Source organism: Dreissena polymorpha, chromosome 13 (assembly GCF_020536995.1).
Source record: "Dreissena polymorpha isolate Duluth1 chromosome 13, UMN_Dpol_1.0, whole genome shotgun sequence".
NCBI classification, from domain to species: domain Eukaryota; kingdom Metazoa; phylum Mollusca; class Bivalvia; order Myida; family Dreissenidae; genus Dreissena; species Dreissena polymorpha.
Window position 1 is genome coordinate 37,585,899 of NC_068367.1, and position 25,580 is coordinate 37,611,478.

Below are 25,580 nucleotides of genomic sequence, written 5' to 3' on the forward strand. Positions count from 1 at the left end.
ACCACTATCTAATGCCATACATTTTGGTTCTTAATTTTGAATCAGGCAACATTGTTAATGTTCTATGCTGTGTTATTGTATTTGTAAGTTAGGGCCAGCTGCTATAGATTTCTCAAGTACATGTATGAAAGCATTAAGTTTTTGTGATTTTGCGTCACTATGTGCAATATTAAATTAACTTCATTGAAATTGGTAATAGACTTACAATTTGGTATTATGTTATTGCTGGTCTAATAGATTCTTCGCATATGGTATCGCATAATACAACTAGAAAACACATTTTAGTATCTATTATGTGTTTATTTCAAGCATATGTGAAGATATTCCTTACAATACATTATTTAAAAAAAATGAAATAAACATCTTTTGAAGTGATATTATGGTCATCTAACAGTTTATAGGTGTCTATCGCAACCGTTGTTTATTTTTGGTGTTTTCACTTCATATACACTTCTATTTGTTAATGCAGCATCAACATACTAAAACAATATCCCGGAAAGAGAAAAATAATGCATTTGAAAATCAACCGTACTTTCGTTTGACAACTGATCACGCATGTACAATATGAACCTAAATTTAGTTTTAGTGCAGATACGTTTATACGACACAAAGACACCATTTTGTTTTACGGAGCATTTCGGCTTACAGGACTGGGTGGGTCACGTAAAATATATAATATAAAATATATTTTTATAAACAACTGTTAGCAAGATGAGTTGCAGATAATTAGTCAGTAACCACATTTTAACTTACTCTTTTGACCTGTTGATTCTTTTCAGCTCAATTCAACAGTGAAAAATGCCCATAACATCACTTTCATTTATATCAGAACAAACACTCTAAACAATCTTTAAATGTATTGAACTAGTTTTTGTTGACTGGGAAAGAATCCTTTGAAACTCAATACGAATACATGTAGTATTGTGTTATCAACATTTGTTAAATCATTAAGTTAATAAGTAGTTGACAATGTTCTTTAAAAAATCATGTTGGTCAATTTTGTCCAAAAAAAGATTCATTTTGTTGGAGTGATTTTTTTCTGGGAAAATACTGTATATAATAGTCAATATGAATGCTTAGTTTTGGTCAAACACTATTACTGCAAACATATGTATAATTAAGTAAACCACAAGTTAAGCAACCATGTGAAAACACTATGTATCTGCAAACATATGTATAATTAAGTAAACCACAAGTTAAGCAACCATGTGAAAACACTATGTATCTGCAAACATATGTATAATTAAGTAAACCACATGTTAAGTAACCATGTGAAAACACTATGTATCTGCAAACATATGTATAATTAAGTAAACCACAAGTTAAGTAACCATGTGAAAACACTGTAGTGTTTTCACCCGGTTAGCTATTCGTGGGTTTTAATACAATTATCCCAACCGCTAGCAAAGATAATAAATACGCTACTCACATAGACATCGACTGGAATCCTCGTCAGGATGGCACCAAACGTCCTCGTCGTCTTCGAGGGAACTCGTCGGCTCGTCCACGTCACGAAATGGCACTATACATGTACTTCTGGGAATACACCTCCAGTCAAATACGTACTTAAACACACAGTCACCGGCTTACATACACATATACTTCTGTGAATACACTTCCAGGGAAATACGTGTCATTGACACAATCACAGGCAACTCACAGACTCACATACACAGTCACAGACTCACTTATACCTTCTGGGAATGGCCTTTCAGGTAAATACGTGTTGAACACACATAAAATACAATACAATACAATACACACAGGCTCACAGCTAGACACTGGCTAACATGCACAGGCTTAACCCCCTGGAACTATTAACGTACTCAGGGTTACACGCACAGGTTCACAGTTACAGGCTCACAGTTACAGACACACATATACAATACAATACCATATAAAATATACAGGCTCACAATTCCTCACACAATACTCACATTGGGACATAGGCACATAAACACGTCTACTCACCTCAACGTCCCGTGCACAAGAGACCGTACTATCTCGTGCTGCCCAGCATGCACTATATCGATTTGTCGCTGGTTCCCAAACACGAGGTATGTGCGCGTTTCGTAGGCCGGGAACCGGCACAACACTCCTCCCACTTATCTCCTTTTGGGACGACGCCACACAGCGAAGGATTCGTACCGGCGCTACCGATGAAGTAATAGTGCTCCTCGCGTAAGCACCTTGACCTAACACCTCAAAGTTAGGTCTGCATGCCGGCCAGCTTTTGTCCGACCTCTCTTTCTGCGCAACGTCTGCAATATACCACAACTAAAATTAATTCATCTCCATTAAATGTCAGATACTTCCTTTTAATAATCTTAGAATAATAACCCACAATAACCCACAATTGGTTATGTCTTGGTGCAAATACGCTTACTTACAAAATGCAAAGACATGATAAACAAAAACAGTTTCAGTGAATTGCTAATTTGCACAACTATAAAACTATACGCTTTAACCATAAAGCCATAATTAAATGAAATCAATAGTCACTGTGACTGCTTTTAATTTGATGATGCATATAAGCCTAAAATTGTGTAAAAACAAATCTGCCAAAAAAAATCGCCTTCTTTTTCAAAACAAGGTCCTGTAACTCCTGTTCTTTTCTTGTCTACACAATGAATGGACAGGAGCACCCACCTTACAACCTATTTTCACAAATTTTAACAAATAACATAAATGCGACAAATACATCCGCTTTGCAGCACACATGAGAAGGCCCTCACCCCCACATGGAAATGCATAATCTACAATAAAAATCATCTTGGTTATATTATACAATCACAAGAGTTTTAACAAAGGGACTACAAATGCGTTAAAATACATATCTAAGTGGCAAAAGGTTAAAAGTATAAGAATAAAAATAATCTTTTTTTTGTCCAAGTATAATACCTATAATTGCTTTTAATGTTACAAATTCATTTTATTGACATTATCTGGAGGGAAATACAACTAAAATAAAACTATTGTACCCACTACAGTCCTCCCACTTTTCTCCTCTTGGGCCGCCGCCCCCATGGTAATCGTACAGTCGCACCCAAGGCAGAAAAGACAGAGACTCAAATGTGACTATGATTTCCCCCTTCCCGCAGTCACAGGAGTGCCTTTGCCCAGCGGGGTACATACAGACCGCTGCATTCTAGCGGTTTATAGTGACCAATATGTTTCTTGCATATTTAAAATTCCATCAAATTAGTTAATAAAAAAGAACATTCTTGTCGGCTATCGTCTGACAATTACTTAATCAAGAAAAAACATTATTGTTGGCTTTCGTCCAACAAATACATTACCTTATGTATAAGAATGTGGAGATCTCACTGAGAAATAATGTACTTAACAAAAATAAAAACAAAATAAAGTGTACATGCACCTGGAAACACCTCCGGTCATTAACAAAAAATGAAATTGATGCATCATGACAGTTGCCGTCAAGCATGGTCACATAAAAAAATTCAAAAGACCTGCAAATATTGTTTAAAATAACAATTCCGGGAAATACCACTTCCGGCCACAAACAGTATGGAGTGTGACAGTGGTCGTCCGACAATGTCACATCCGACCATAAGGGAAAAACCAGACTTCACGGAAAATAATCAAAAACATCCGTGACTGTGCAAAGCACTTCTTAGCGCGGTAATACAAAAATTACAGGAAGTAAAGCGCGGACGGCACAAGATAATTTGGGACGACACTTTATGCCTATTCATTAAACCCTCATTTCGCAGAGCACTGCTCAGATTAATTTCAAGTTTATAGTTCCAACAATATTGCAATAAAAGACTGGGCTTAAACTGAGACAATAGGACATATATATATTCAAAACAATCTAATCAAATTTATCAAAATGTTCAAGAGAACTGTTACTTTTATACTCCGCGTACTTTAGGTAATATTCATTTATTGTATGGAGGTAGTATATGTGGAGTTCTTATTAAGTATTTGGGCATACTATCATGATATAAAATATATCTCCCAGGAAACAATCATCAATCATTTATAAATGAATTCATTTAATGAACTTTGTCTTCATTCATCCATTAAAATTTTCAACATTACTCTAGAATTTAGTTTCATATGAACTATGCTTTTACTATAACTACAACTAAAGTAACTACTACTACAGCAACAACTTTTACTACTACTACTACTACTACTACTATTACTTCTACTACTGCTACTGCTACTTCTGCTACTGCTGCTTTTAGTGTTACTACTAGAGTATACCCTTAATATAAAAACCATTTTGATACAACAATCCTATTTCAAATCTACTTTTATAACAAATACTACTACCACCAATCATAGTGTTGGCTTTTAACTGTAAAAATGCAATATTTCCAAAAAACATTGAATATGCCTCAACACAAAGTTCATGATTATTTTTGTTTGAATTGATGACTAGACTATTATGTATATTTTGATAATACCTATTACTGGAGCACAAGATAAACCATTGGTTTATTGAACCCATATGTATTTTATTTTATACCCAATCAGTTAATATCCATTATTGGAAAGTAATATTATTATTCAAAACAATCAAATTAACCAAAATGTTTAAGAGAAATCTTTTTTTTTGTCATTTTTTTTTAATTCAATATCATACATACAATGTAAACATGTATATGATCATACAACATAGTGATTGTACAAAGCAATAAAGTTCAGACATGTTATACAATATATGCTAATATATATTTTTAAAAAAATTAGAGAGAGAGAAGAAAAGAACAACAGAGGAATAGTTATGAAAAATGATGAGTTGTATAGAGTCGGAAGAAAGCATACTGGACTTGTGTGTTTTGTTGTATATTCACAATGATCTTGTCGGATTGAAAAAATACACACAAATAAACAAAACTATTTTAAAGCGATAAACTAACATTAGAGTGAAATGTATATAAGTGGACAAAACGTAAGAGAAATCTTACTTTTGTTATTCTGCGTACAACGTAATACATTAACAACACCGCGAATAGGATAGAGTTTACAGTAACTAAACATCAGAGTAGTAAAGAGGATCACAAAAATAGGTGACCATACCGCTGTTTAGTATTATGTGACTGCAACGTTACTGTAATTGTTTAAATTGGGGGAATATTATATTTTTAATTGTTTTCCTAGTTTTACTAACAATTAACCTCGCCATTTACAATTTTAGGCGGTACAGAATTTGGAAGTTAGACGCTCTGGTGGTCGCCAACCTAATTTCCAACGCTGGGACCGCTCCCAGCGGCGAGAACTAGAGGATCGCCACCCTCTTAAGCCACGCCTAACAGGCCTTCGAAATTCATCCTCCCTTCTTTTGTCCGGGGCAACTCGGTATCCGGATGCGCCACCCCCTCGGTGGTCACCCGCGGCGACTCCATATCCGGTCGCACACTTCCGGCGGTCCGCCGCAGCGACATCAGCCAGATCCACATGTCCGGCGGTCGGTTTGGCCCCATCTCCAGTGGCCGACCTGGCCATCTCTCGCGCTGCCTGGCCAATTTCCCCTCCCTGGGCAACTTCTGCCGCCTCTCGGCTGGCTGTTTCCGCAGACTCTCCGTACACCCGTTGTACGCGAAATGCATCCACGCACACAGGATCCCCATGGTCTCCTTCAGTGATATTGCCAATGACCATCCCTGGATCACGGACGACATCTGGCACAGTTGGCTGCACCAAGGGAACTGCATCGCTCATGTCCTTGACATGCTGTGGGCCTCCCCTCTCGAGGCTCAAAACCTCATTATGCTTGGCCACGGACTTTGTGTTTTCAAGACAAGCACGCTGGAAGTGTCCCACAACACCACAATTAAGACACAATATGTCCCGCCTCGACATACCCTGACCCCTGCCCCAATTGGAACCATATCTACCTCGCTTGGTTCCCTCAGGGCGTTCACAGGCGTACTGCTTCCGGTGTCCGCCGCCACACGAACCAACGGGATACCTATCCTGTCGTTGGTCGTTGAACGACCGGTTTCGGACCTTCCGTGGGTAGGGGCCCTCCACAGGGTATTCAGCACAGCTTTCATTTCGGAACGGCTGAACCAGTTGTCGGACATACGGATTAACGCCCGAACTTCCAAAAGAGTTCGACAATCGCTCCACAGCATCCAGCAGCTTCTCGACCACCTGGGTCAACTTGTCGATCGCCGACCCACTCACCACCTCTGGAATTGGTTCCTCGCCAACTGCGTGAACCCATCTCGACTCTTCTTGCTCAGTCATTTGGGTAGGGGCACATGCAAATTGAATTTGATTGAACATTCTAATTTTTTCAATTGCCTCTCCTATCGACTTTGGTTGCTGCATGCTCACCCGCAGGCCTGCTTCTCTGTCATGTAGCCCATAGCAAAACTTTGCCACTGCCTGCTCGGTGGCGTATGTTTGGGGCAGATCTCTGAATGCCTTAGTGGCTAGCGTGAGTACGCGATCTGATCACTCATTCAATGATTCTCCTACCGCCTGAGAAATCGCCTGGAAACGCCCTTGCGCAGTAGCAGGGAGCTCTTTGGCGTCGAAACGCTCTTCCAGACGATGCAGTAACTCCTCATAAGGGACAGTTTCCCTGCCTTCAGTTATTACTGCATAGAAATCTGACGCTTTTCCCACCAAACACCAAACCAACCCATCCGCGCGCTCATCATCTGACCATTTGTGCAATTTGGCATAGCGCTCAAACTTGCCCCGGAAAACTGGCCAATTGCTACGACCGTCAAACTGCAAGTTTTTAGGTATCCGGGTAATCACATCCCGATTACTCGGAGTAGCAGGGTTTTGTGTAGTTGCAGTCGGGAGTGCAACAGGAAGGCTCGGTATTACCGGCTGGTTGATGAACGCCAGAGTAGCCTGCTGATTGGGTATGCTAGGTTGGTTTATGGGTACCTGGTTAGCAGGCTGATTGTGTACCGGATGGTTAATGGGTACCAACGTGGCAGGCTGATTGTACATGCTAGGTTGGTTGATAGGTACCTGGTTAGCAGGCTGATTTTGTACCGGATGGTTAATGGGTACCAACGTAGCAGGCTGAGTGTACATGCTAGGCTGGTTTATCGGTACCTGGGGTTTTGTAAACAGGGGCAATGGTTCCCTCATTCTAACCTGAAGCTCCTCCAAGCAAGCCGTGATATCCGCCTCCAAGTCGGATATCTGGGAAGCAAGCTCGGCCTTTACCCGATCCTGAGCATCGGGCCCCTCCTTTTGGACAGGCTTACCCACTCCCCACCCCTCGTGTGAGACTAACTCACCAGTAAACAAACGCCCCATGTCTTCTTCATTGGTTTCTTTATCTTCCTCTAGCATACTTGCAAAAAACCTTGAATTAGGACGGAAGTCCAACAACTGCATATCCTCTTGGTCCAGAGGCCGCCGAATAATGATTCCCAATGAGTCTGGGGACAGGTTCCCCGCATTTTTCCAAAAACCTACAATTCCCTTAGCCAATTTTGGCCCCACCCCCGGAATAGATGTCAATACATTGGGAGGGTCAAAATTAACTCGTATTACTTGTGGCCCCGGTGAGCGACTCTTGCTGCCTACGCAACTCATCATTGCCAATTTATTTATTTAAAATTTAAAAATACTTCGGAAAAATAAAATTCCAATCAGCGTAGAACTGGACGACAATTAACATAAAATTGCTCACTAATAAACGATAAATAAAATCGCTACCGCTGTTGTTCCTATAAATAATTAATCAAAAACTGCAAATAAAAAACACGTCGCTTTAACTTTACGTTAAGCACCAATTTCCCGGGACCCAGTTTACATTCGCAATAACACTGCTCTAAAAAGAATTATATATAGACAAAACTCGTGCCCGTAAACTTCTATTTCCTCGGACTTTACCGATACAAAGCAGTCAACCGAACACATTTATAATGAACTGCTGCGCACAGAATTCGCGCCAACTAATAACGGGACAATTGCCAATAAAAAACACCTGGCCGTCCGTTGATTACACAAGCAATGAACCTGTTACAAACAGCATTAGACAATCACGTTTTTTAACAAATATTTCGCCAACTGATAACACGGCCGGCGATTGTGAACAATGAAAAAAAAACTATGATGCCGTCTGTTTTTACACACGACTAAATATAGACGAAAAATGCGTGCTACTGTTAAATTATAGAAATAACGTTTTAAAACGAACACAGAACTTTAAATTAAATTCGATTCGACGGTCCAAACTAAATTTCACGATGCCGATTTATTTGCAACAAAGTTATATATAGAACTAGCCTAACCGTTAAAACACAATTACACACACCCCACCCGTACTACCATTGTAGTGTTTTCACCCGGTTAGCTATTCGTGGGTTTTAATACAATTATCCCAACCGCTAGCAAAGATAATAAATACGCTACTCACATAGACATCGACTGGAATCCTCGTCAGGATGGCACCGAACGTCCTCGTCGTCTTTGAGGGAACTCGTTGGCTCATCCACGTCACGAAATGGCACTATACATGTACTTCTGGGAATACACCTCCAGGCAAATACGTACTTAAACACACAGTCACCGGCTTACATACACATATACTTCTGGGAATACACTTCCAGGGAAATACGTGTCATTGACACAATCACAGGCAACTCACAGACTCACATACACAGTCACAGACTCACTTATATCTTCTGGGAATGGCCTTCCAGGTAAATACGTGTTGAACACACATAAAATACAATACAATACAATACACACAGGCTCACAGCTAGACACTGGCTTACATGCACAGGCTTAACCCCCTGGAACTATTAACGTACTCAGGGTTACACGCACAGGTTCACAGTTACAGGCTCCCAGTTACAGACACACATATACAATACAATACCATATAAAATATACAGGCTCACAATTCCTCACACAATACTCACATTGGGACATAGGCACATAAACACATCTACTCACCTCAACGTCCCGTGCACAAAAGACCGTACTATCTCGTGCTGCCCAGCATGCACTATATCGATTTGTCGCTGGTTCCCAAACACGAGGTATGTGCGCGTTTCGTAGGCCGGGCACCGGCACAACAACACTATGTATCTGCAAACATATGTATAATTAAGTAAACCACAAGTTAAGCAACCATGTGAAAACACAATGTATTTTACACTCTAATGTTTTTATTGATTGCTTTTTGTGACATATTAAATTATTAATGGACAGGATCAGAAATTGACGAGTAAAGCTTGTATTTATATTTCTACCAACTATCTACCACCTATGTTTCACAGTCTTACAAATATGCCAGATTAAATAAATAATTTGAATAATTTCCCTTATAAGTCGTTTCAATAAAAACTTAAATTATTATATTCATTTCATTTTCTTTAAAATGCCCAAAACTGACTTTAGCGGTTTCAAAGACAGCTAAAAGTACAATATAAATGAAGATTTTGAAAATGTATTTGTTTATTTACATACTGAAAACAAAAGCAAAACAATTTAACAATACAATACAACAAGATGTGTTTGTCAGAAACACAATGCCCCCTACTGTGCCGCTTTGAATTTTTAAATCAATGTTTTTTTTACCTTTGACCGTGAAGGATGACCTTGACATTTCACCACTCAAAATGTGCAGCTCCATGAGACACACATGCATGCCAAATATCAAGTTGCTATCTTCAATATTGCAAAAGTTATGACCAATGTAAAAGTTTTCGGACAGACGCACAGACTGACAGACAGACGGACTGACGGACAGCTCAACTGCTATATGCCACCCTACCGGGGGCATAAAAATTGCAAATTATTTCAAGTAATCTAATGAAGTAAATTCCACGTATATAAGTAACAAGACTATTGCCAAGCAATATATGTTCCCTACCGGCTCCACCATTGTCAGAAATTCCACCATTGTCAGAATTTTTTATATTTTTTGTTGCCATAACAACCAGAATTTTTGACGTAGGAACAAAATGAAATGACATGCATAATGTTCATATTGTCATCTATCCATGTCTTAAGTTTCATGAAAAAATGTGAAGAATTTTTAAAGTTATCGCAGGACCCAGAAAACCACCATTTTCAGCAGTATTTCTAGTCTATTTGTTGCCATAGCAACCAGAATGTTTGACGTAATAACACAATGAAATGACGTGCATAGTGTCCATATTGTCGTCTATCCATGTTTCAAGTTTCATGAAAAAATATTAAGAACTTTTAAAGTTATTGCAGGATCCAGAAAAGTGTGACAGACAGACAGACGCACAGAGCAAAAACCACAAGTCCCCTCAGGTGAAACAGGTAGGGGACTAATAAAACTGCATCAATCATCGTTTGTCCATTAAATAGGTATTTTTATAAATACAAGCTATTTAAAACGTTAACATACTAAAATCAAAATAGCACTGAGGTTGTCTTTATATCTTGACTGTTTATGAATTCTTTAAAAATTCAATGATTATCACAATAAAAACTAAAATATAAAAATATCTTACACCCCCCCCCCCCAAAAAAAAATGTCCATTTTCGGTTATATTTCCTCCATCTGTTCACCAGGACATTGGTCATTTCGCCGACTTTTCATAGTGGAATCACAGATGAGGTAATATAATCATCTACAAGGATCACTTTAACAACCTCAAGTAGGCAAAGTACAGCGAAGCCCCTGTTGTAAGGAAACCTGAAACTAGACAAATAGCAGTTGATATAGCAAGATGTGGTGCCAAGGAGTTAAGAATGGCAATTTCAGTTTATTGACAGAATCATCAAATATATATGCCTTTATAGTATGTAAAGGTATGTAATGGCACAATTTTAGGGCTGTTAGCTAGCTTTTTAAAGGCCCACTTAACCCATTTATGCCTAGCGTCCTGAAAAAAGGACATTGCAAACAGCGTAGACCCAGATGAGATGCCGCCGCATAATGCGGCGTCTCATCTGGGTCTGCGCTGTTTGCTTAAAGGAATTTCTATATGAAATATTCTAAATATAGAAATAAATATGGTAGACATCCCTAATTTTGGAAATAAATTGACCCAATTAAGAAGGATGGGAGAGTCCACTGGGCATACATGGGTTAATAATGTCCCGTTGCAAAGTGGATATAGTAACTTCCTAGTCAATGGGAGGATATGTGTTTCATCCCCATCGTGGGAGCACATTAAAAAACTATTTCAGAGACATTTATATTTGGTTCTACCCAGGGCGCAGACTCAAGACCGCCCCAATTAGAATTGGACTTTCAATGCAATCGAGCTAAAATAAAGAGGTCTACAAAATCCAACTCTTTACTTAATAAATTATTTCACAAACAAATTGCCATGGGAAATTTTTAAAACAAATTTCTTATGGACATCTTACCCACCAAAATACAAAAATCTAATCCTAAACAAATCAAATAGTAACAGCCCAATTATTGATAGCTTTTTTCATATTTGCTGTGGAGAGGATAGCAGGTAAGGTCCCTCATGTAAATCTAACTTGTTCCAAGCGTGGATCATATGAATTCCACGATTTCTTATAAACAAACTAGACTAAATAGTTTACAGAAAAATCAGTTTTTTTATTTTTAGTTTTTCTTACTGATGCACTTTAAAAATTCATAGAATAATTTTTGTTGGACTTCCAACTATGTTTTGCCCCGTTTCTGTCTGTTTCAGCAAAGATTCGCTCCCTGAAATAGCATGCATCTTGAAGCTCTAAACTAAATGAAAACTTTGGTTCACAGGTTTATATGTGACGGTTTGTTTGAGTGGGGAAAAAAAGTATCTTGTACATAAATGTCTAAGTTGAAATATCAATAATCAAACTATAATACTCTAGGGATTTGTTCAAAGGGCATGACTGCCCCGAAACTCAATGTTTCTCTAAAAGCTCTAATGCTGTCAAAAGCAACCTGTTTTTAGGCCAAATCTGACATTTGACCTCTGAGCATGACCTTGACCTGAAACAGTTGGTACATTTAACATGCTGTTCTCTGATGGTGGTCATTTGTGGTCAGTTATTTTATTTAAACTTGCATGATGAATGACAAAGTTGCAGTTCAAATAAGCTGCTATATAGCCAAATTTCACAATAGAACTTGACTTTTGAGGTACAGTTACATGCAATACGTAATCTTAATATTGCATACATTGGTACCAAGATATTTTAATTATAAATATATGGCAAAGTAACGGCTCAGACAGAAATTTTCGGACGGACATCTGGACACAATGATGGACGTACAGACAAACAGCGTTACAGTTCTACCGTAATCTGTCTACCACCATTTATGCATAGTAAAATATTTTTAGAGACCAAACACTAAGATATATTTTCTTTCGAATATGTGCTTTTCACCGAGTACATTGAAATGAAATCACTTTGCGCTTATATACTTGTTGAATGCATTGTTATATTAATTTGCATCCCTGTAATTACTAGTGATATGAAGCTAAAATTTGGCAAACCTTCATACGAAAAAGAGCACCGCATAACGGAAGCCATGCTCGGCTACGAAAGCTTGTCAGATTTTTTTTTTAAAGAGGTCACAGTGACATTGACTTAGTGACCCAAAATGGGTGTGGCATGTAGAACTCATCAAGGTGCATCTACATATGAAGTTTCAAAGTTGTAGGTGGAAGCACTTTGATTTTAGAGGCAATGTTAAGGTTTTTATTAAAGTTTTATATTAGAGGTCACATTGACCTTGACCTTTGATCTAGTGAACCAAAAATGGGTGTGGCGTGTAGAACTCATCAAGGTGCATCTACATATGAAGTTTCAAAGTTGTAGGTGGAAGCACTTTGATTTTAGAGCCTATGTTAAAGTTTGATATTAAAGGTCACAGTGACCTTGACCTTTGACCTAGTGACCCAAAACTGGGTGTGGCGTGTAGAACTCATCAAGGTGCATCTACATTTGAAGTTTCAAAGTTGTAGGTGGAAGCACTTTGATTTTAGAGCCAATGTTAAGGTTTAAGCATGACGTTAACGGCGGAAGAGCTGGCTATGACAATAGCTCGGGTTTTCTCCGAAAACAGCCTCGCTAAAAATTAAATGTTGACAGTGCTTTGATTTAGAATTGAAAGTCATAGATTTTATAAATATGCTAACTTTAAACAGATACAACAATTTCATACTCAACCCTCATGTTTTTCATGGAGCACTTCCTTTCAGTAACAAATCTCTTGTGAAAGACATATTAGATAGATAACAGTGGTTTATTGGGTGGTAATTTTGGGGCGAGGGTATAGTAAACATGTGACCAGGAAAAAGTTGATTACAGAATGAGGATAATTATAAGACAAGTCATAATTATTAGTGTCTTGTTCTGAGAAAACTGGGCTTAATTCATGTGCGTAAAGTGTTGTCCCAGATTAGCCTGTGCAGTCCGCACAGGCTAATCAGGGACGACACTTTCTGCTTTTATGGTATATATTTTCAAGGAAGTCACTCCTTTTCGAAAATCAAGTAAAGGCGGAAAGTGTCGTCCCTGATTAGCCTATGCGGACTGCAAAGGCTAATCTGGGACGACACTTTACGCACATGAATTAAGCCCAGTTTTCTCAGAACAAGACACATTATGACATTATAAGAACAAGAAGTGGTTGCTGATGTTTTTTCTTTAAATAGCATGTTATCATTTTGTCAATAACTGTATCTTTACAACCATTTTATATACATTATTATAGCGTTATTTTGAAATGTTAAGTTGTGTGAAATCAGATACTTATTTTTACGTTTTACAACGAAAAACGTGGGGATAACTAGCAATAATTTTAAAGACATGTCATGCGCCCATGGAATGCAGAGAAATTTATTTACAAAAAAAAATTCATTATTAAATCAATTGAACATATATATCAATTCAAAATACAGCATATGTAAAAATAAAGTTCTTATTATAATTATAAATATTGTTTTAAATTGTTAAATGCACATCTTCTCTTTTTAGATAAAAAATTATCTTTGTTCCAATAGTCAAGACACATCTCTTTACATGTAATACAAATTCCTGTAGTTATTTAATTAATTAGCAATTAAACAACAAGGAGACAAAATTTGTGTGATTATACGTACCTGGACTTCAAGTTTGTTATTAAGTGACTGTTGATTCTTTTCATTTTATGCCATCTGGAAAAAATAAGGGAAATGAGAAATATCAGCTTAGATAATTAAGTTCTGGGACAGAAGCAATTTTTTAAGCCATGTTTGCCCAACCTGATTCACTCAATAGTTTTCGTTCTGAAGATTGTGTTCTTATTTTCATAAAATATAAGAGTCTTACACAAACTTTAAGGGCCATTATGACTTAAGTGGGCCCCTGCATATCTGCTGCTTTAAGGTTTATGACTTTCTCATGTTCATACAGTGTACTGGAACAAATACAACATACTTTGCCAGTCTGCCTAAATAAATTACAGTTATAAAATTTGCAATACATAATATTCAAGCAATATATTACAAAATATTACAATTAATAACAAGAGAGCCATGATGGCCCTGAATCGCTCACCTGACTAACCTTGCCACATCAACTTAAATTCTATCAGCCCATATACAATCCCAAGCCAGATTTCATTAATTAATACATTATGACAAAATTTCATTAAGACGTGATGAAAACTGTGACCTCTTTCATGTACACAAGGTTTTACAAGCATTGGCCTGGTGACCTAATTTTTGACCCCAGATGACCCATATACGATCAGGGCTCCCCCTGGCCCAAAAATTTATATAGCCAACATTTTAGCCAAATTTAATTTTGTGTAGCCAAATTTTAGAAACTGTAGCCAAAGTTTAGCAAAGCATTAGGAACCACCTGTTGTAAGTCTAGGCTAAGGGGTGTAAAAGAAGAAACTACAAAACAAAGCTTCAATATGTTTATTACTTTAATCATCATGTGTGCATAACAAAAATAAACAGTTTACAACAAACCATTTATAGAAGTACATACATCATAACGCAAGCACATGTTCATAAAATAAGCATATGATAAATTTACATTACATGAGCACATGATATCTTGAACATACATTTAAGCAGAAGGCCATAATCCACATCATGTGTGCATAACAAAAAAAACAACAGTACAACAAAACGTTTATAGATATACACACATCATAACTCAAGCACATGTTCATAAAATAAGCACATGATAAATTTACATTACATGAGCACATGATATCCTGAACATACATTTTAGCAGAAGGCCATAATCCGCCTCAACTTCAATCCAGCCTAAATCTTGAAATCAAACTTTTCCATTGGTGGGCTGTCTATGGACAAAATCAACAAGTTCTTCTAGTTTTCAATTTTAATAGAATTTCTGAGAGATGTTGAATGTCAATTCCCTTTCTACCAAGCAAATTAACTACATTCTCATATATGCTCTTTGCATTTGCTCTTTGAAGTTCAGCCATTCCAAATTCATCAGTTTCCAAAAGTCTAACATAGGTCAATTAATTTTGCTTCACTGAAATGTCTGTACTCTCATCGATCATGATACTGTACTTGCATGATGTCTGTATCTTCTGGAGAAGATCACTCCTCAGAACGTCTGCCATACAGTTTTGAAATTCCGACACACTGGAGCTGTGTTCATATTACGTGTGGCAGTCAACTGGAAGGTCATTGAGCTGGGTTGCACCCTGAAAATATTTTAATACAAATTTGCATCCTGAAAATATAATTTATGATTTCAAGTTTATTTTGCTCAATATTTGTAGCAAACTTAAACAAAATCAAATTTTATCAATCAATTTAAAACAAATCAAATTCGTTTTAAAGATGTTTTATTAATTTTTTTACCTGCAAGACACACAATCTGTTCAGGTCTGGAACCAGCGATGATGCTAGAGTATGTTGTGCAGCAAAGTACACATTAGTCATAGCCGACACTACAGCCGCTTCACTTTTGGATATTACTGCAGCCTGCGCATTTGTCATTGATGTTTTCATACTTCAAGCTTGAGAGGCCTCTTTGTGATCTTAAATAAGAGCACCGAATAACGGGTGCCAACGCTCGGCTGCGAAAGCTTGTCAGATTATTTTTTTAGAGGTCACAGTGACCTTGACCTTTGACCTAGTGACCCAAAATTGGGTGTGGCGTGTAGAGCTCATCAAAGTGCATCTACATATGAAGTTTCAAAGTTGTAGGTGGAAGCAATTTGATTTTAGAGCCAATGTTAAGGTTTTAGCACAACGCCTACGGCGGACGGCTGACAGCTGACGACGAGCTGGCTATGACAATACCTTGGATTTCCTCCGAAAACAGCCGAGCTAATAAATGAAAGCTTGTCAGAATTTTTTTTTATGTTATTTTTTTAGAGGTCACAGTGACCTTGACCTTTTACCTAGTGACCCAAAAATGGGTGTGGCATGTAAAACTCATCAAGGTGCAGATACATGTGAAGTTTCAAAGTTGTAGGTTGAAGCACTTTGATGTAAGAGCCAATGTTCAAAACCTTAACAAAATGTAAAGGTTTTAGCACGATGCAGATGGCAGACGTCGGACGTCGGACGACAAGCTGGCTATGACAATACCTCGGGTTCTCTCCTTTAACAGCCGAGCTAATAAACAAAATTAAATATGCTAAATTTCAAAACAAAAAGCTCATTTTGAATAGTGTCAATATATATTTATTATGAACATAACAAAATATTATTGTTATTTTTAATATATTATTAATAATATAAAAATTGTTCATGTATATTCATTTTAATATTGATTGTCATTCTTTTTTATTACCTTTTGATTTTTAGTGTTTTGAAATGTTGTCTTTTTTCAACATACATGTACTACACCCAAAGTGAATGAATTTGATTTTTGAAACTGTATGCATATTTTGCAATACATCGTTTTGGATTTTGCATTATAGTCTAACCACTTGACTTCCGAACGCCAAACATCGTTGAATGATCTATTATCAGATTTGATTTTTTTTTTAGACCGTGTCATTAGATTCGTCAGAGTCAAAAGGACGCTTATTGCCTATGGTCGCCATAATGGCAGTCGCAATTTCCGACACTTTCGCCGAAAATGTCAAGGGTTTTATACCCGTTCATCTATTGTTCTTTAATCATTACAAACATTACGAACTTCTCGAAATTAAAATCAATTGTCAACTTCTTTACTTATGTTCATTGTGTGACTAAGTTGATAATTCGCTAACGCTTTTACTCAAGTTGATTGAAATTGGCAGCAATCTTTAATCTTTAATCAGATGTAATTGTTTATTTACACCATTGTTTTGTTTTCACACCAGTCATTTTCCTTTGTCTCGATGACTGGTTCTGACCGGTGTTAATGCCGACTGCGTATCAATTTTTCGGGTCAATAACACGGCAATGTATTGAAGCACAGTCTACAGCTGAAAGAGTTTATTATTTGGGACGGCATTTGTCAGGAAAAAAATCGTTATTATTTTATTTGCTTTATTTGCTAAATTTTCGCCATTGGCGAACGGCAGCGGGAGCACTGTCACGATTTAAAATCAGTTATTATCAGGATAAACATTCTGATCATATTTCATTAAGATCAGATGAAAACTATGACCTCTATTGTCTACACAAGGTTTTTCTATTATTTGACCTAATGACCTAGTTTTTGACCCCAGATGACCAAAATACAATCCCAACCCAGATTTCATCAAGACAAGGGCTGTTTGTAAAACATGCATGCCCCCCCATATGGGCTGTCCGTTGTAGTGGCAGCCATTGTGTGAATACGTTTTTTGTCACTGTGACCTTGACCTTTGACCTAGCGACCTGAAAATCAATAGGTGTCATCTGCGAGTCACGATGTACCCATGAAGTGTCATGATCCTAGGCCAAAGCGTTCTTAAGTTATCATCCGAAAATCATTTTACTATTTCGGGTCACCGTTACCTTGACCTTTGTCCGTGTGACCTCAAAATCAATAGGGGTCATCTGCGAGTCATGATCAATCTACCTGTGAAGTTTCATGATCCTAGGTATATGCATTCTTGAGTTATCATCCGTAAACCATTTTAATATTTCGGGTCACCGTGACCTTGACCTTTGACCTAGTGACCTCAAAATCAATAGGGGTCATCTGCGAATCATGGTCAATCTACCCATGAATTTTCATGATCCTAAGCGTATGCATTCTTGAGTTATCATCCGGAAACCATTTTACTATTTCGGGTCACCGTGACCTTGACCTTTGACCTAGTGACCTCAAAATCAATAGGGGTCATCTGCAAGTCATGATCAATCATCATAATAAGCAAAATTTAAGTATATATTAGCTAAATTTTAATGAGAAAGGTTCATACCAATGTGTATAAAATAGCAGGCAGGTCTTTTACTCGATGTTCAAATTGCAACATGGGAGTATATTCCGGTAAAACAACGACAAACACATTACATGAATTTCGATTCATTATCTTTCAGTAATTGAAACAATTAAATAATTGGATTTACAAACACGCGTTGTAATGTTGGCAAGTGACATCGGTATTACCCAAACATTGATAAAGTACGTATATTATTTATCACAAGGTGCGGAAACGAAAACAAAGTTTTAAGTGCGCTCGAAGAGTAATTACGGTACTTACTATTCCATTATATGAATTACCCGTATGCCGGTATCTCAACGATTTCGTAATGTTCAAACTTTAGAATTAATACATACTAACAAATGAAAGGGAACGGTTTAGACTTTCAGTGCTGCCGTCGCAAGCATTTCAATACATTCATGAATAATTCGTAGTGTTTGGTCTCTGCCGACTTGTTTCTACTTCATCAACGTCACGTAAACGCATATATTATTATTCGGACAAAAGTGTCAACAAGTATGATTTATTTTTCACCAATAAATTCGTAATTAAGCTCTTAAAAGGCAGACCATGTTCTGAAAGCCAATATGATAGTTATGCTCGTCAGCACAACACAACTTTGGTTCTATAGTATTTTGTTATAAATTGAAAAAAGACAAAAGGTATTATGCACAACAAGTTGCTAATATTGTACTGTCTCAAAAGTGAACCAATGTAATATATAAAAAGAACATTGTATACATTGTATTAACGACAGCACGTTGGGACAGTTCAATAATATTACAGATTGAAACCCGATGACTCAGAACCACGTTATAGATTTTTTTTATATGTGCCGTGCTCTGTGAAAGCGGGGTTAAATGCATATGCGCAGTGTCGTTCCAGATTTGCCTGTGTAGTCTGCACAGGCTTATTAGGGACGACGCTTTCCGATTTTATGGTATGTTTCGTTTACAGAAAGTCTCTTTTTAGCAAAAATCCAGTTAAGACGAAAAGTGTCGCCCCTGATTAGCCTGTGTGTACTGCACAGGCTAATCTGGACGACACTTTACGCACATGCATTAAACCCCATTTTCACAGAGCGCGGTCCATATTTAAACGACATTATATTCGTGTAATTAAATTCCGAAAACAGAGTAATATCATCTACACACGAATCGCGCCATGAGAAAACCAGCCTCATTAACACATTTATCGATTTTTACTTTTTTGCATTTTCGTTATGTACATTCATTTCCGGTTCGAAATATGTAATAAAACCTCATACTTTTCTTCCCATAGCCTTTACTTATTTCCATTTTCGTGAACCTATGTAACGCTGAGACGAGCGTCATTACGACGTCATTTTGACGTCATGTCGTACGGAGTTTTTTTTCTAATTCACTACGGATATCTTTTATATTTGTAATGTCCGTAATCATTGATTGATAATTTCAATGTTTTTATTTTTGATACCGATGACGTTAATGTGTTACTGTTTGGTTATGCCATATATTGTGTTTATATTAATATATGATTTTCTTCACAAAATTGAATACCTTTGACATTTTTTTCAATTTAAATAATCACCTATTAAATCTATCTTTTTGTGATTTTGTGAAACAAACGTGTAGAATACATAATATATTTACCATTACTTGTTTAATTATACACTTTAGCAACAATATAAATGCTGTCTAACACGGAAAGCCTCCGCGACCCCGAGCTGACAAACTTCGAGGTACAGTTTTTACCGACCCTTGAGAGTTAGCCAATCAGAAGACGCCTTACATCTGTTGCTTTTAGAGATATTTGAAATCGAACATTATTATTATTATTATTATTATTATTATTATTTATACCAAATTATGCGACTATCGACCGCTAACTTATAGATATTGTGCGTATTTATTGAACATTATTATTATTTATACCAAATTATGCGACGATCGACCGCTAACTCATAGATATAGTGCGTATTTATTGAACATCATTATTATTTATACCAAATTATGCGACGATCGACCGCTAACTCATGGATATTGTGCGTATTTATTGACCTGGCGTGGCGGAATTAACCTCTGACTTATGCAAATAATGGTTATCACAAAATACGAACACAGAGTTTATTATACATTGTTAATCCCGTAATCGTTTGGTAACTGTTTGGTTACCGTTGGGAATTTCCTACACAGAAATGCGCTGGACCGTGATACTCCGCCCCGCATGGTCAATAAATACTCACAACATGCTTGATAATTTTAATTTAAAAAAAGGTAACATTGAATATTTTTCAAATTGGTATATAATATATTTCAATACATTAAATACTTGAAACTTCTTTGTTTTTCAATTTTGATATTTGTATTCATTTTGTTCTCAATTAAAACAATATTTTAAACTATGAATACATCTGAAGGAAAAGCGGCTCAAGAGACGAGTGTTCTGATTGGCTGTTCAGAAAATTTGTACGTCGAAATACAAACATGTACGTCGAAGAACAAATTGTACTTTGGGGTACAAATATATACTTCGAAGTGTATTTTATATTTGTACTTCGAAGTATAATTTTTGTACTTCGAAGTACAATATTTACTTTTAAGTACAAATTAATGTTTACCTAAAAGGCTGCATACACTTTTGACCCAAATGGAACGCCATAAAAACATTCATTCTTCAGCAAACAAAAGGAGGTTTCTTCACCGTCGCTACATGTCTTCACCATGACTACGCCGGGGGTTGCAGACGACATTCGGAAGTACACTATTTCCTGTAGCGGAAGTACACATTCTATTTGTGGTAGTTTGTCCAAATAAAATAAGTGTAAATACATATTTGCGTACAATTTACTTTTTTTTAAATTGTTTTATAGCTGCTACATACCGGATGCCAGGTAGCGCATTGAAGTGTTCGTCTATTAACGACTTCCCGTTACGCCAGCTCCACTCAGTCTAAGTAAACATTTCTTTCCTGTAAAATTATGAACAAGAATTAAATATCAATACCAATTACCGCTTTGGATTTTGGGTTTTCACTGGCATTTTAACCAAATATGCAAAATATGGAAATATTACATTACATTATTACTTAAATGTATAGGCTAACAATCAATTAAGTTGTAATTAATTTAACAACATTGCGCGCGTCAGCGATGTGGTTCTCCATTGCGCTTAGCGCTTCTTCTGTTACAGCGCCGATAATGTACTTGCGTAGTCGCTCGCACGTGCCACAAACGTCCTCTTTCGGTTTGGCAATTCGAATATGCGGAAGATGGTTTTGAAAGAGGAGATTTTAAGGCGCCGTACACTTCGCTCTTCGCAAGCAGCAATATATTAAGAGGCATTAATTATGAACTAAACATTCATACAAGTTAGATACAACAACACATATTAGACAGTGAATCATGGTTTAAAAAATAACAAATAATCAAGTAATTGTCTGAAAATATTCTACAATCAACCAAAGTGTCTTTCATTCAATGATTCAGTGCAAAAACAATACGTAAAGTGGTTCAATTATCAATAGGAGGCTTTAAAAATAACTTTAAATAGTTTAGTCAGTGACGATTTTGCAAAAAAAACTGACATAAAATAAATGTATATAATATTAAGGTTCTAACCTTAAGATCGGCATCCGTTCCACAAGTTCTTAAATTCCGAACGATGTAAAACACTCGTGTAAATAAATATCTCACGCACAAATGCAAATCAATTTTTCGCAGAAAATTTTGACGTAATGAAAATGACGATTTACCGATGACGTCGAAATCTTAAGAGGCTGGTTTTCTCATAGCGCGATTCAGTCATATACCTGATAATTTGACTGTGACGGCGAATACACTCTATCTCGTCTTAGAAAGCGGAAACTAAAATTGTGTTCACGCCAGAGGAAAGTATGACCTAACGCTATCAATTCTTTTACAAGTATTATGAAAGTTTTTTTTAAAATTAATCTTAAGTGGCAATTTCAAGAAACTTCGCCCAAACATAAAAGTTTACACTCACGGTCAAAATCTGCCTATGAAATGGGTTGTAATTAACGTTTAAATATTTAATTTACTGGAAATGCAAACTGTTGTTCATAAAACTATTTATTATAAAGTGTTAAATGAGGGTCTATAGAGTTATACACATATTATAGAAATAAATAAATATTTCTGGAAACAATGCGTAGCCTGTGTGTGACACGTCATTGGTTTTGTGTTTACGTAAACGGTGTCGATGCACATACTGTGCAAATGTATTTTTCAAAGTGAATGGCTATGTGTCACTAAATGCGTGTTACTGGGGATTTCAAGTCGGTTTTTGTATATTTTATTATGTGTTTTACTGTCAGCTGTCCGACTTTTAAAGACGTCCGACTTTTCACGGATTGACCCTAATCGAACTCGTCTATAATAATAAACTTCAATGCTTGTTGCTATCAACAAATACAAAACCGGATATTGATTTACATGCAAACAGTATCGATTTAGCGGACATTGGAATGCGTGCTTGATGACATAAGTGTTTGGATTCAGTTAATGAGATCATTCTATAACAGTACAATAAGTGTTCATGCGCAATACATAGTAAAATCAAAGCGCTGAAGGCACTGCAGTTGTTCGCTGTTGTCGTCCTTAATAAGCTTGACTGTGCGCAGTGCACAGGCTAATCAGTGTGCACATGCTAATCTTATTTGACGTGCATTGAGCCCCGTTTTCCCTGAAAGAAGCCAATATGTACAGATTTCAATGATAAACACTAGAATGGCCAATGTCGACTTAAAAGCTGGTATATAAACTCACTGCTAGAGGGTATATACACTCACTGCTAGAGCAGAATCATTTGTCGTCTGCTGCAGACAGGCAGCGGTAATCGTCCCGTGCAGAGTAAGTTGTGGTTCTTACCGTACTTAAGGCTTCGGAGCTCATACTGATTTGCAAAATATGCTCTGTAAATTTAGCTGGCCGCTAACGTGACCAACTAATAAAATTGTAAGTTAAAATGACTCAGAAATTTGCATTTTTAAGATGAGATTCATATAAAGTCTCCCAAAATAATAGAATGACAAGACCCTTAAATAGCAGATAAATCAAAGTAAGTATATCGTTAGTTTCTTAAATTCGCATTTTTCTCACTGTGGCGGATAGATAGAGAATAATAGGTTACCGCCTGATCTTTTTGTAATAGATCTGGCAAGGCTTAGAATAATATAACGGCGAGGCTTACCGAGCCGTTATTTTATTCGTGCCGAGCCTGATATATAACAAAAAGATCAGACAGTAACCTGTTTTCGGTTTATCATGCCGCTACGTCCCCGATTTTAAATAAAAATAAAAAAATAGCTAAAAAGCTGTTAGCCTGGAAGAATATGACTTTTGTTTTTTGATGTGTTAAAATGACGTCATGAGTACGCGCGCTTAATATTTGTAAATCATGTTGTTGTTTTTCTGCTGTTTGTGTTGCATTTTGTGTCTAAAATATATTACATCTTGGTATCAAATTGTTTGTTTTGTTGAATCTGATTCGACTTCAATAAAAATGATTACTTTATAGTTGATTCCGAGTAATATGATTATCCTCCACACATGACTGATATTAGACCTTTTTGTTGACCATGATAGAAAAAAATATCAGGCAACGTTATATCAGGCAGATATCAATGCGTTCGTATGATAAATGTGTCGTTCGTTTGCATGGCATTGTATTATTTTGTATTGGCAGGTTGGAGACCTTCTTAAAAATCTCTAACACAACAGAACGCTATGCCAGAAATCAGTCACCTTTTTTTTTAAATAACGCGATCTTTGATTATGGCAAATGGTTCTGTCCCAATGTATTGCTTAAATCACTAATTTTGCAATATTTTGCGTCAGTCGGCGATTAAAATATCATCCGATGCAGTAAGTCTGATTCCCGGGTCCAGAATATGGCTCAATAGCAACATCCTACATGATGGACTCCAGCTCAGTGGTTAGTTTAAACCTATTTTTTTTTAACTCGATTGCATCGAAAGCCTCAGGCTTATTGAAACGTTTTCGAGTCCGTTTCCTGGGCCTAGAACCAGTGCTTTGTCTTTGGTGGAAATATAAAAAACGCTCCCACAGTGGGGATTAAACTATGACCACCCGGTCGCAAAGCAGACACCTTATCCATTACACCACGGCAACCTCCTGTCAATAGTTGAGTACATAATACCGGAATAGTCTCCAACATAGACCATTCCTGTGAAATGAACAGAGTAGAAACATGAATGGCCCTGTTTAAAAAAATTGTAGACCACGTTTCAAAGACCATGGTTGACCTTGAGATAGCTGTGTTTTATCCATGGTTAACCATGTTTTATGCCTTGGCGTATTGCCGCTTTAATGACCATTGCCTCGCCGTTATAATGTTCTAAGCCTTGCCTGATATATTACACAAAGATCGGGCAGTAACCTGATATTCTCTCTATAAAAAGTAATTTTTTTTAAAGGAGGTATCAACAAATTTGCTATGTGCCGATAATTGCATATTTTAACAAGTATTATTCGACATAGGTCATATACGGCAGACAAGAAACTAGGATGACTTATATATTCAAGTTTACTCACAATGAAATTATTCATTTGACGTTGTTGTTAGTTTTGTTTGAACGGCAAATGAAAGCCAGGTTTGTGTTTGTACAATACAACAAATGCATTCCACACGATTTTTAACACTAAGTTCAGCAAATAACATAACAGGTTAAATTTTTAGTGTATGGATATCGTTGATATGGAAGGTCTCTAATCTTCATTGCACTTAAAGGTGTACTCCGAATTCACAATGCTGTATTGATGTACGACACCATTACATTACAACCTCAATTATAATACGTTTGAGTGCCTTAGAATACGAACGCTCACGTAAAATAATGAAAAATATTAACGATTCCCAATCAATATGAACAGTATTATTAATCAGCACTTTCTGACAATACATGTAGTGAGCTCACTTGTTCTACGTATAGAAAGTATACATTTACATTGCTGCAACCACTTTCGTAAATTATCGTTAATCTATTATAAATGGAAGTAAATTTACTTTTTCATATCATTGCAAGGAACTCTATATACTGCCACAATGTTCGTACCTAACGTGCAATAGGTTCAAGGGACGAATGACTACTGCTAACACAAGGGCATGTTTGGTTTATGACGACAATAGTTGATGACGGTTGCAATATTTATTCACACTGAATTTTCATACAAAAAGTAATAATTGCGTTCAGAACAAATATTAATTGCACCGGAACTGCTTTTTGTAGATTGATTGACTTAATCAAATGCGTTAGTTGACACGCCCAGTTCCGCTGTGTCATCAGCCATTTCATGCCAACGTAATATTATTCGTTTGTCATA

At 36.8% G+C, this 25,580-nt stretch overlaps 1 protein-coding gene across 2 annotated transcripts in view; it reads left to right on the forward strand.

The window, feature by feature from the left end:
* LOC127854964 (uncharacterized) overlaps window positions 1–25,580 on the forward strand; it is a 222,834-nt gene that overhangs the window by 173,021 nt on the left and 24,233 nt on the right. The window lies entirely within an intron of this gene.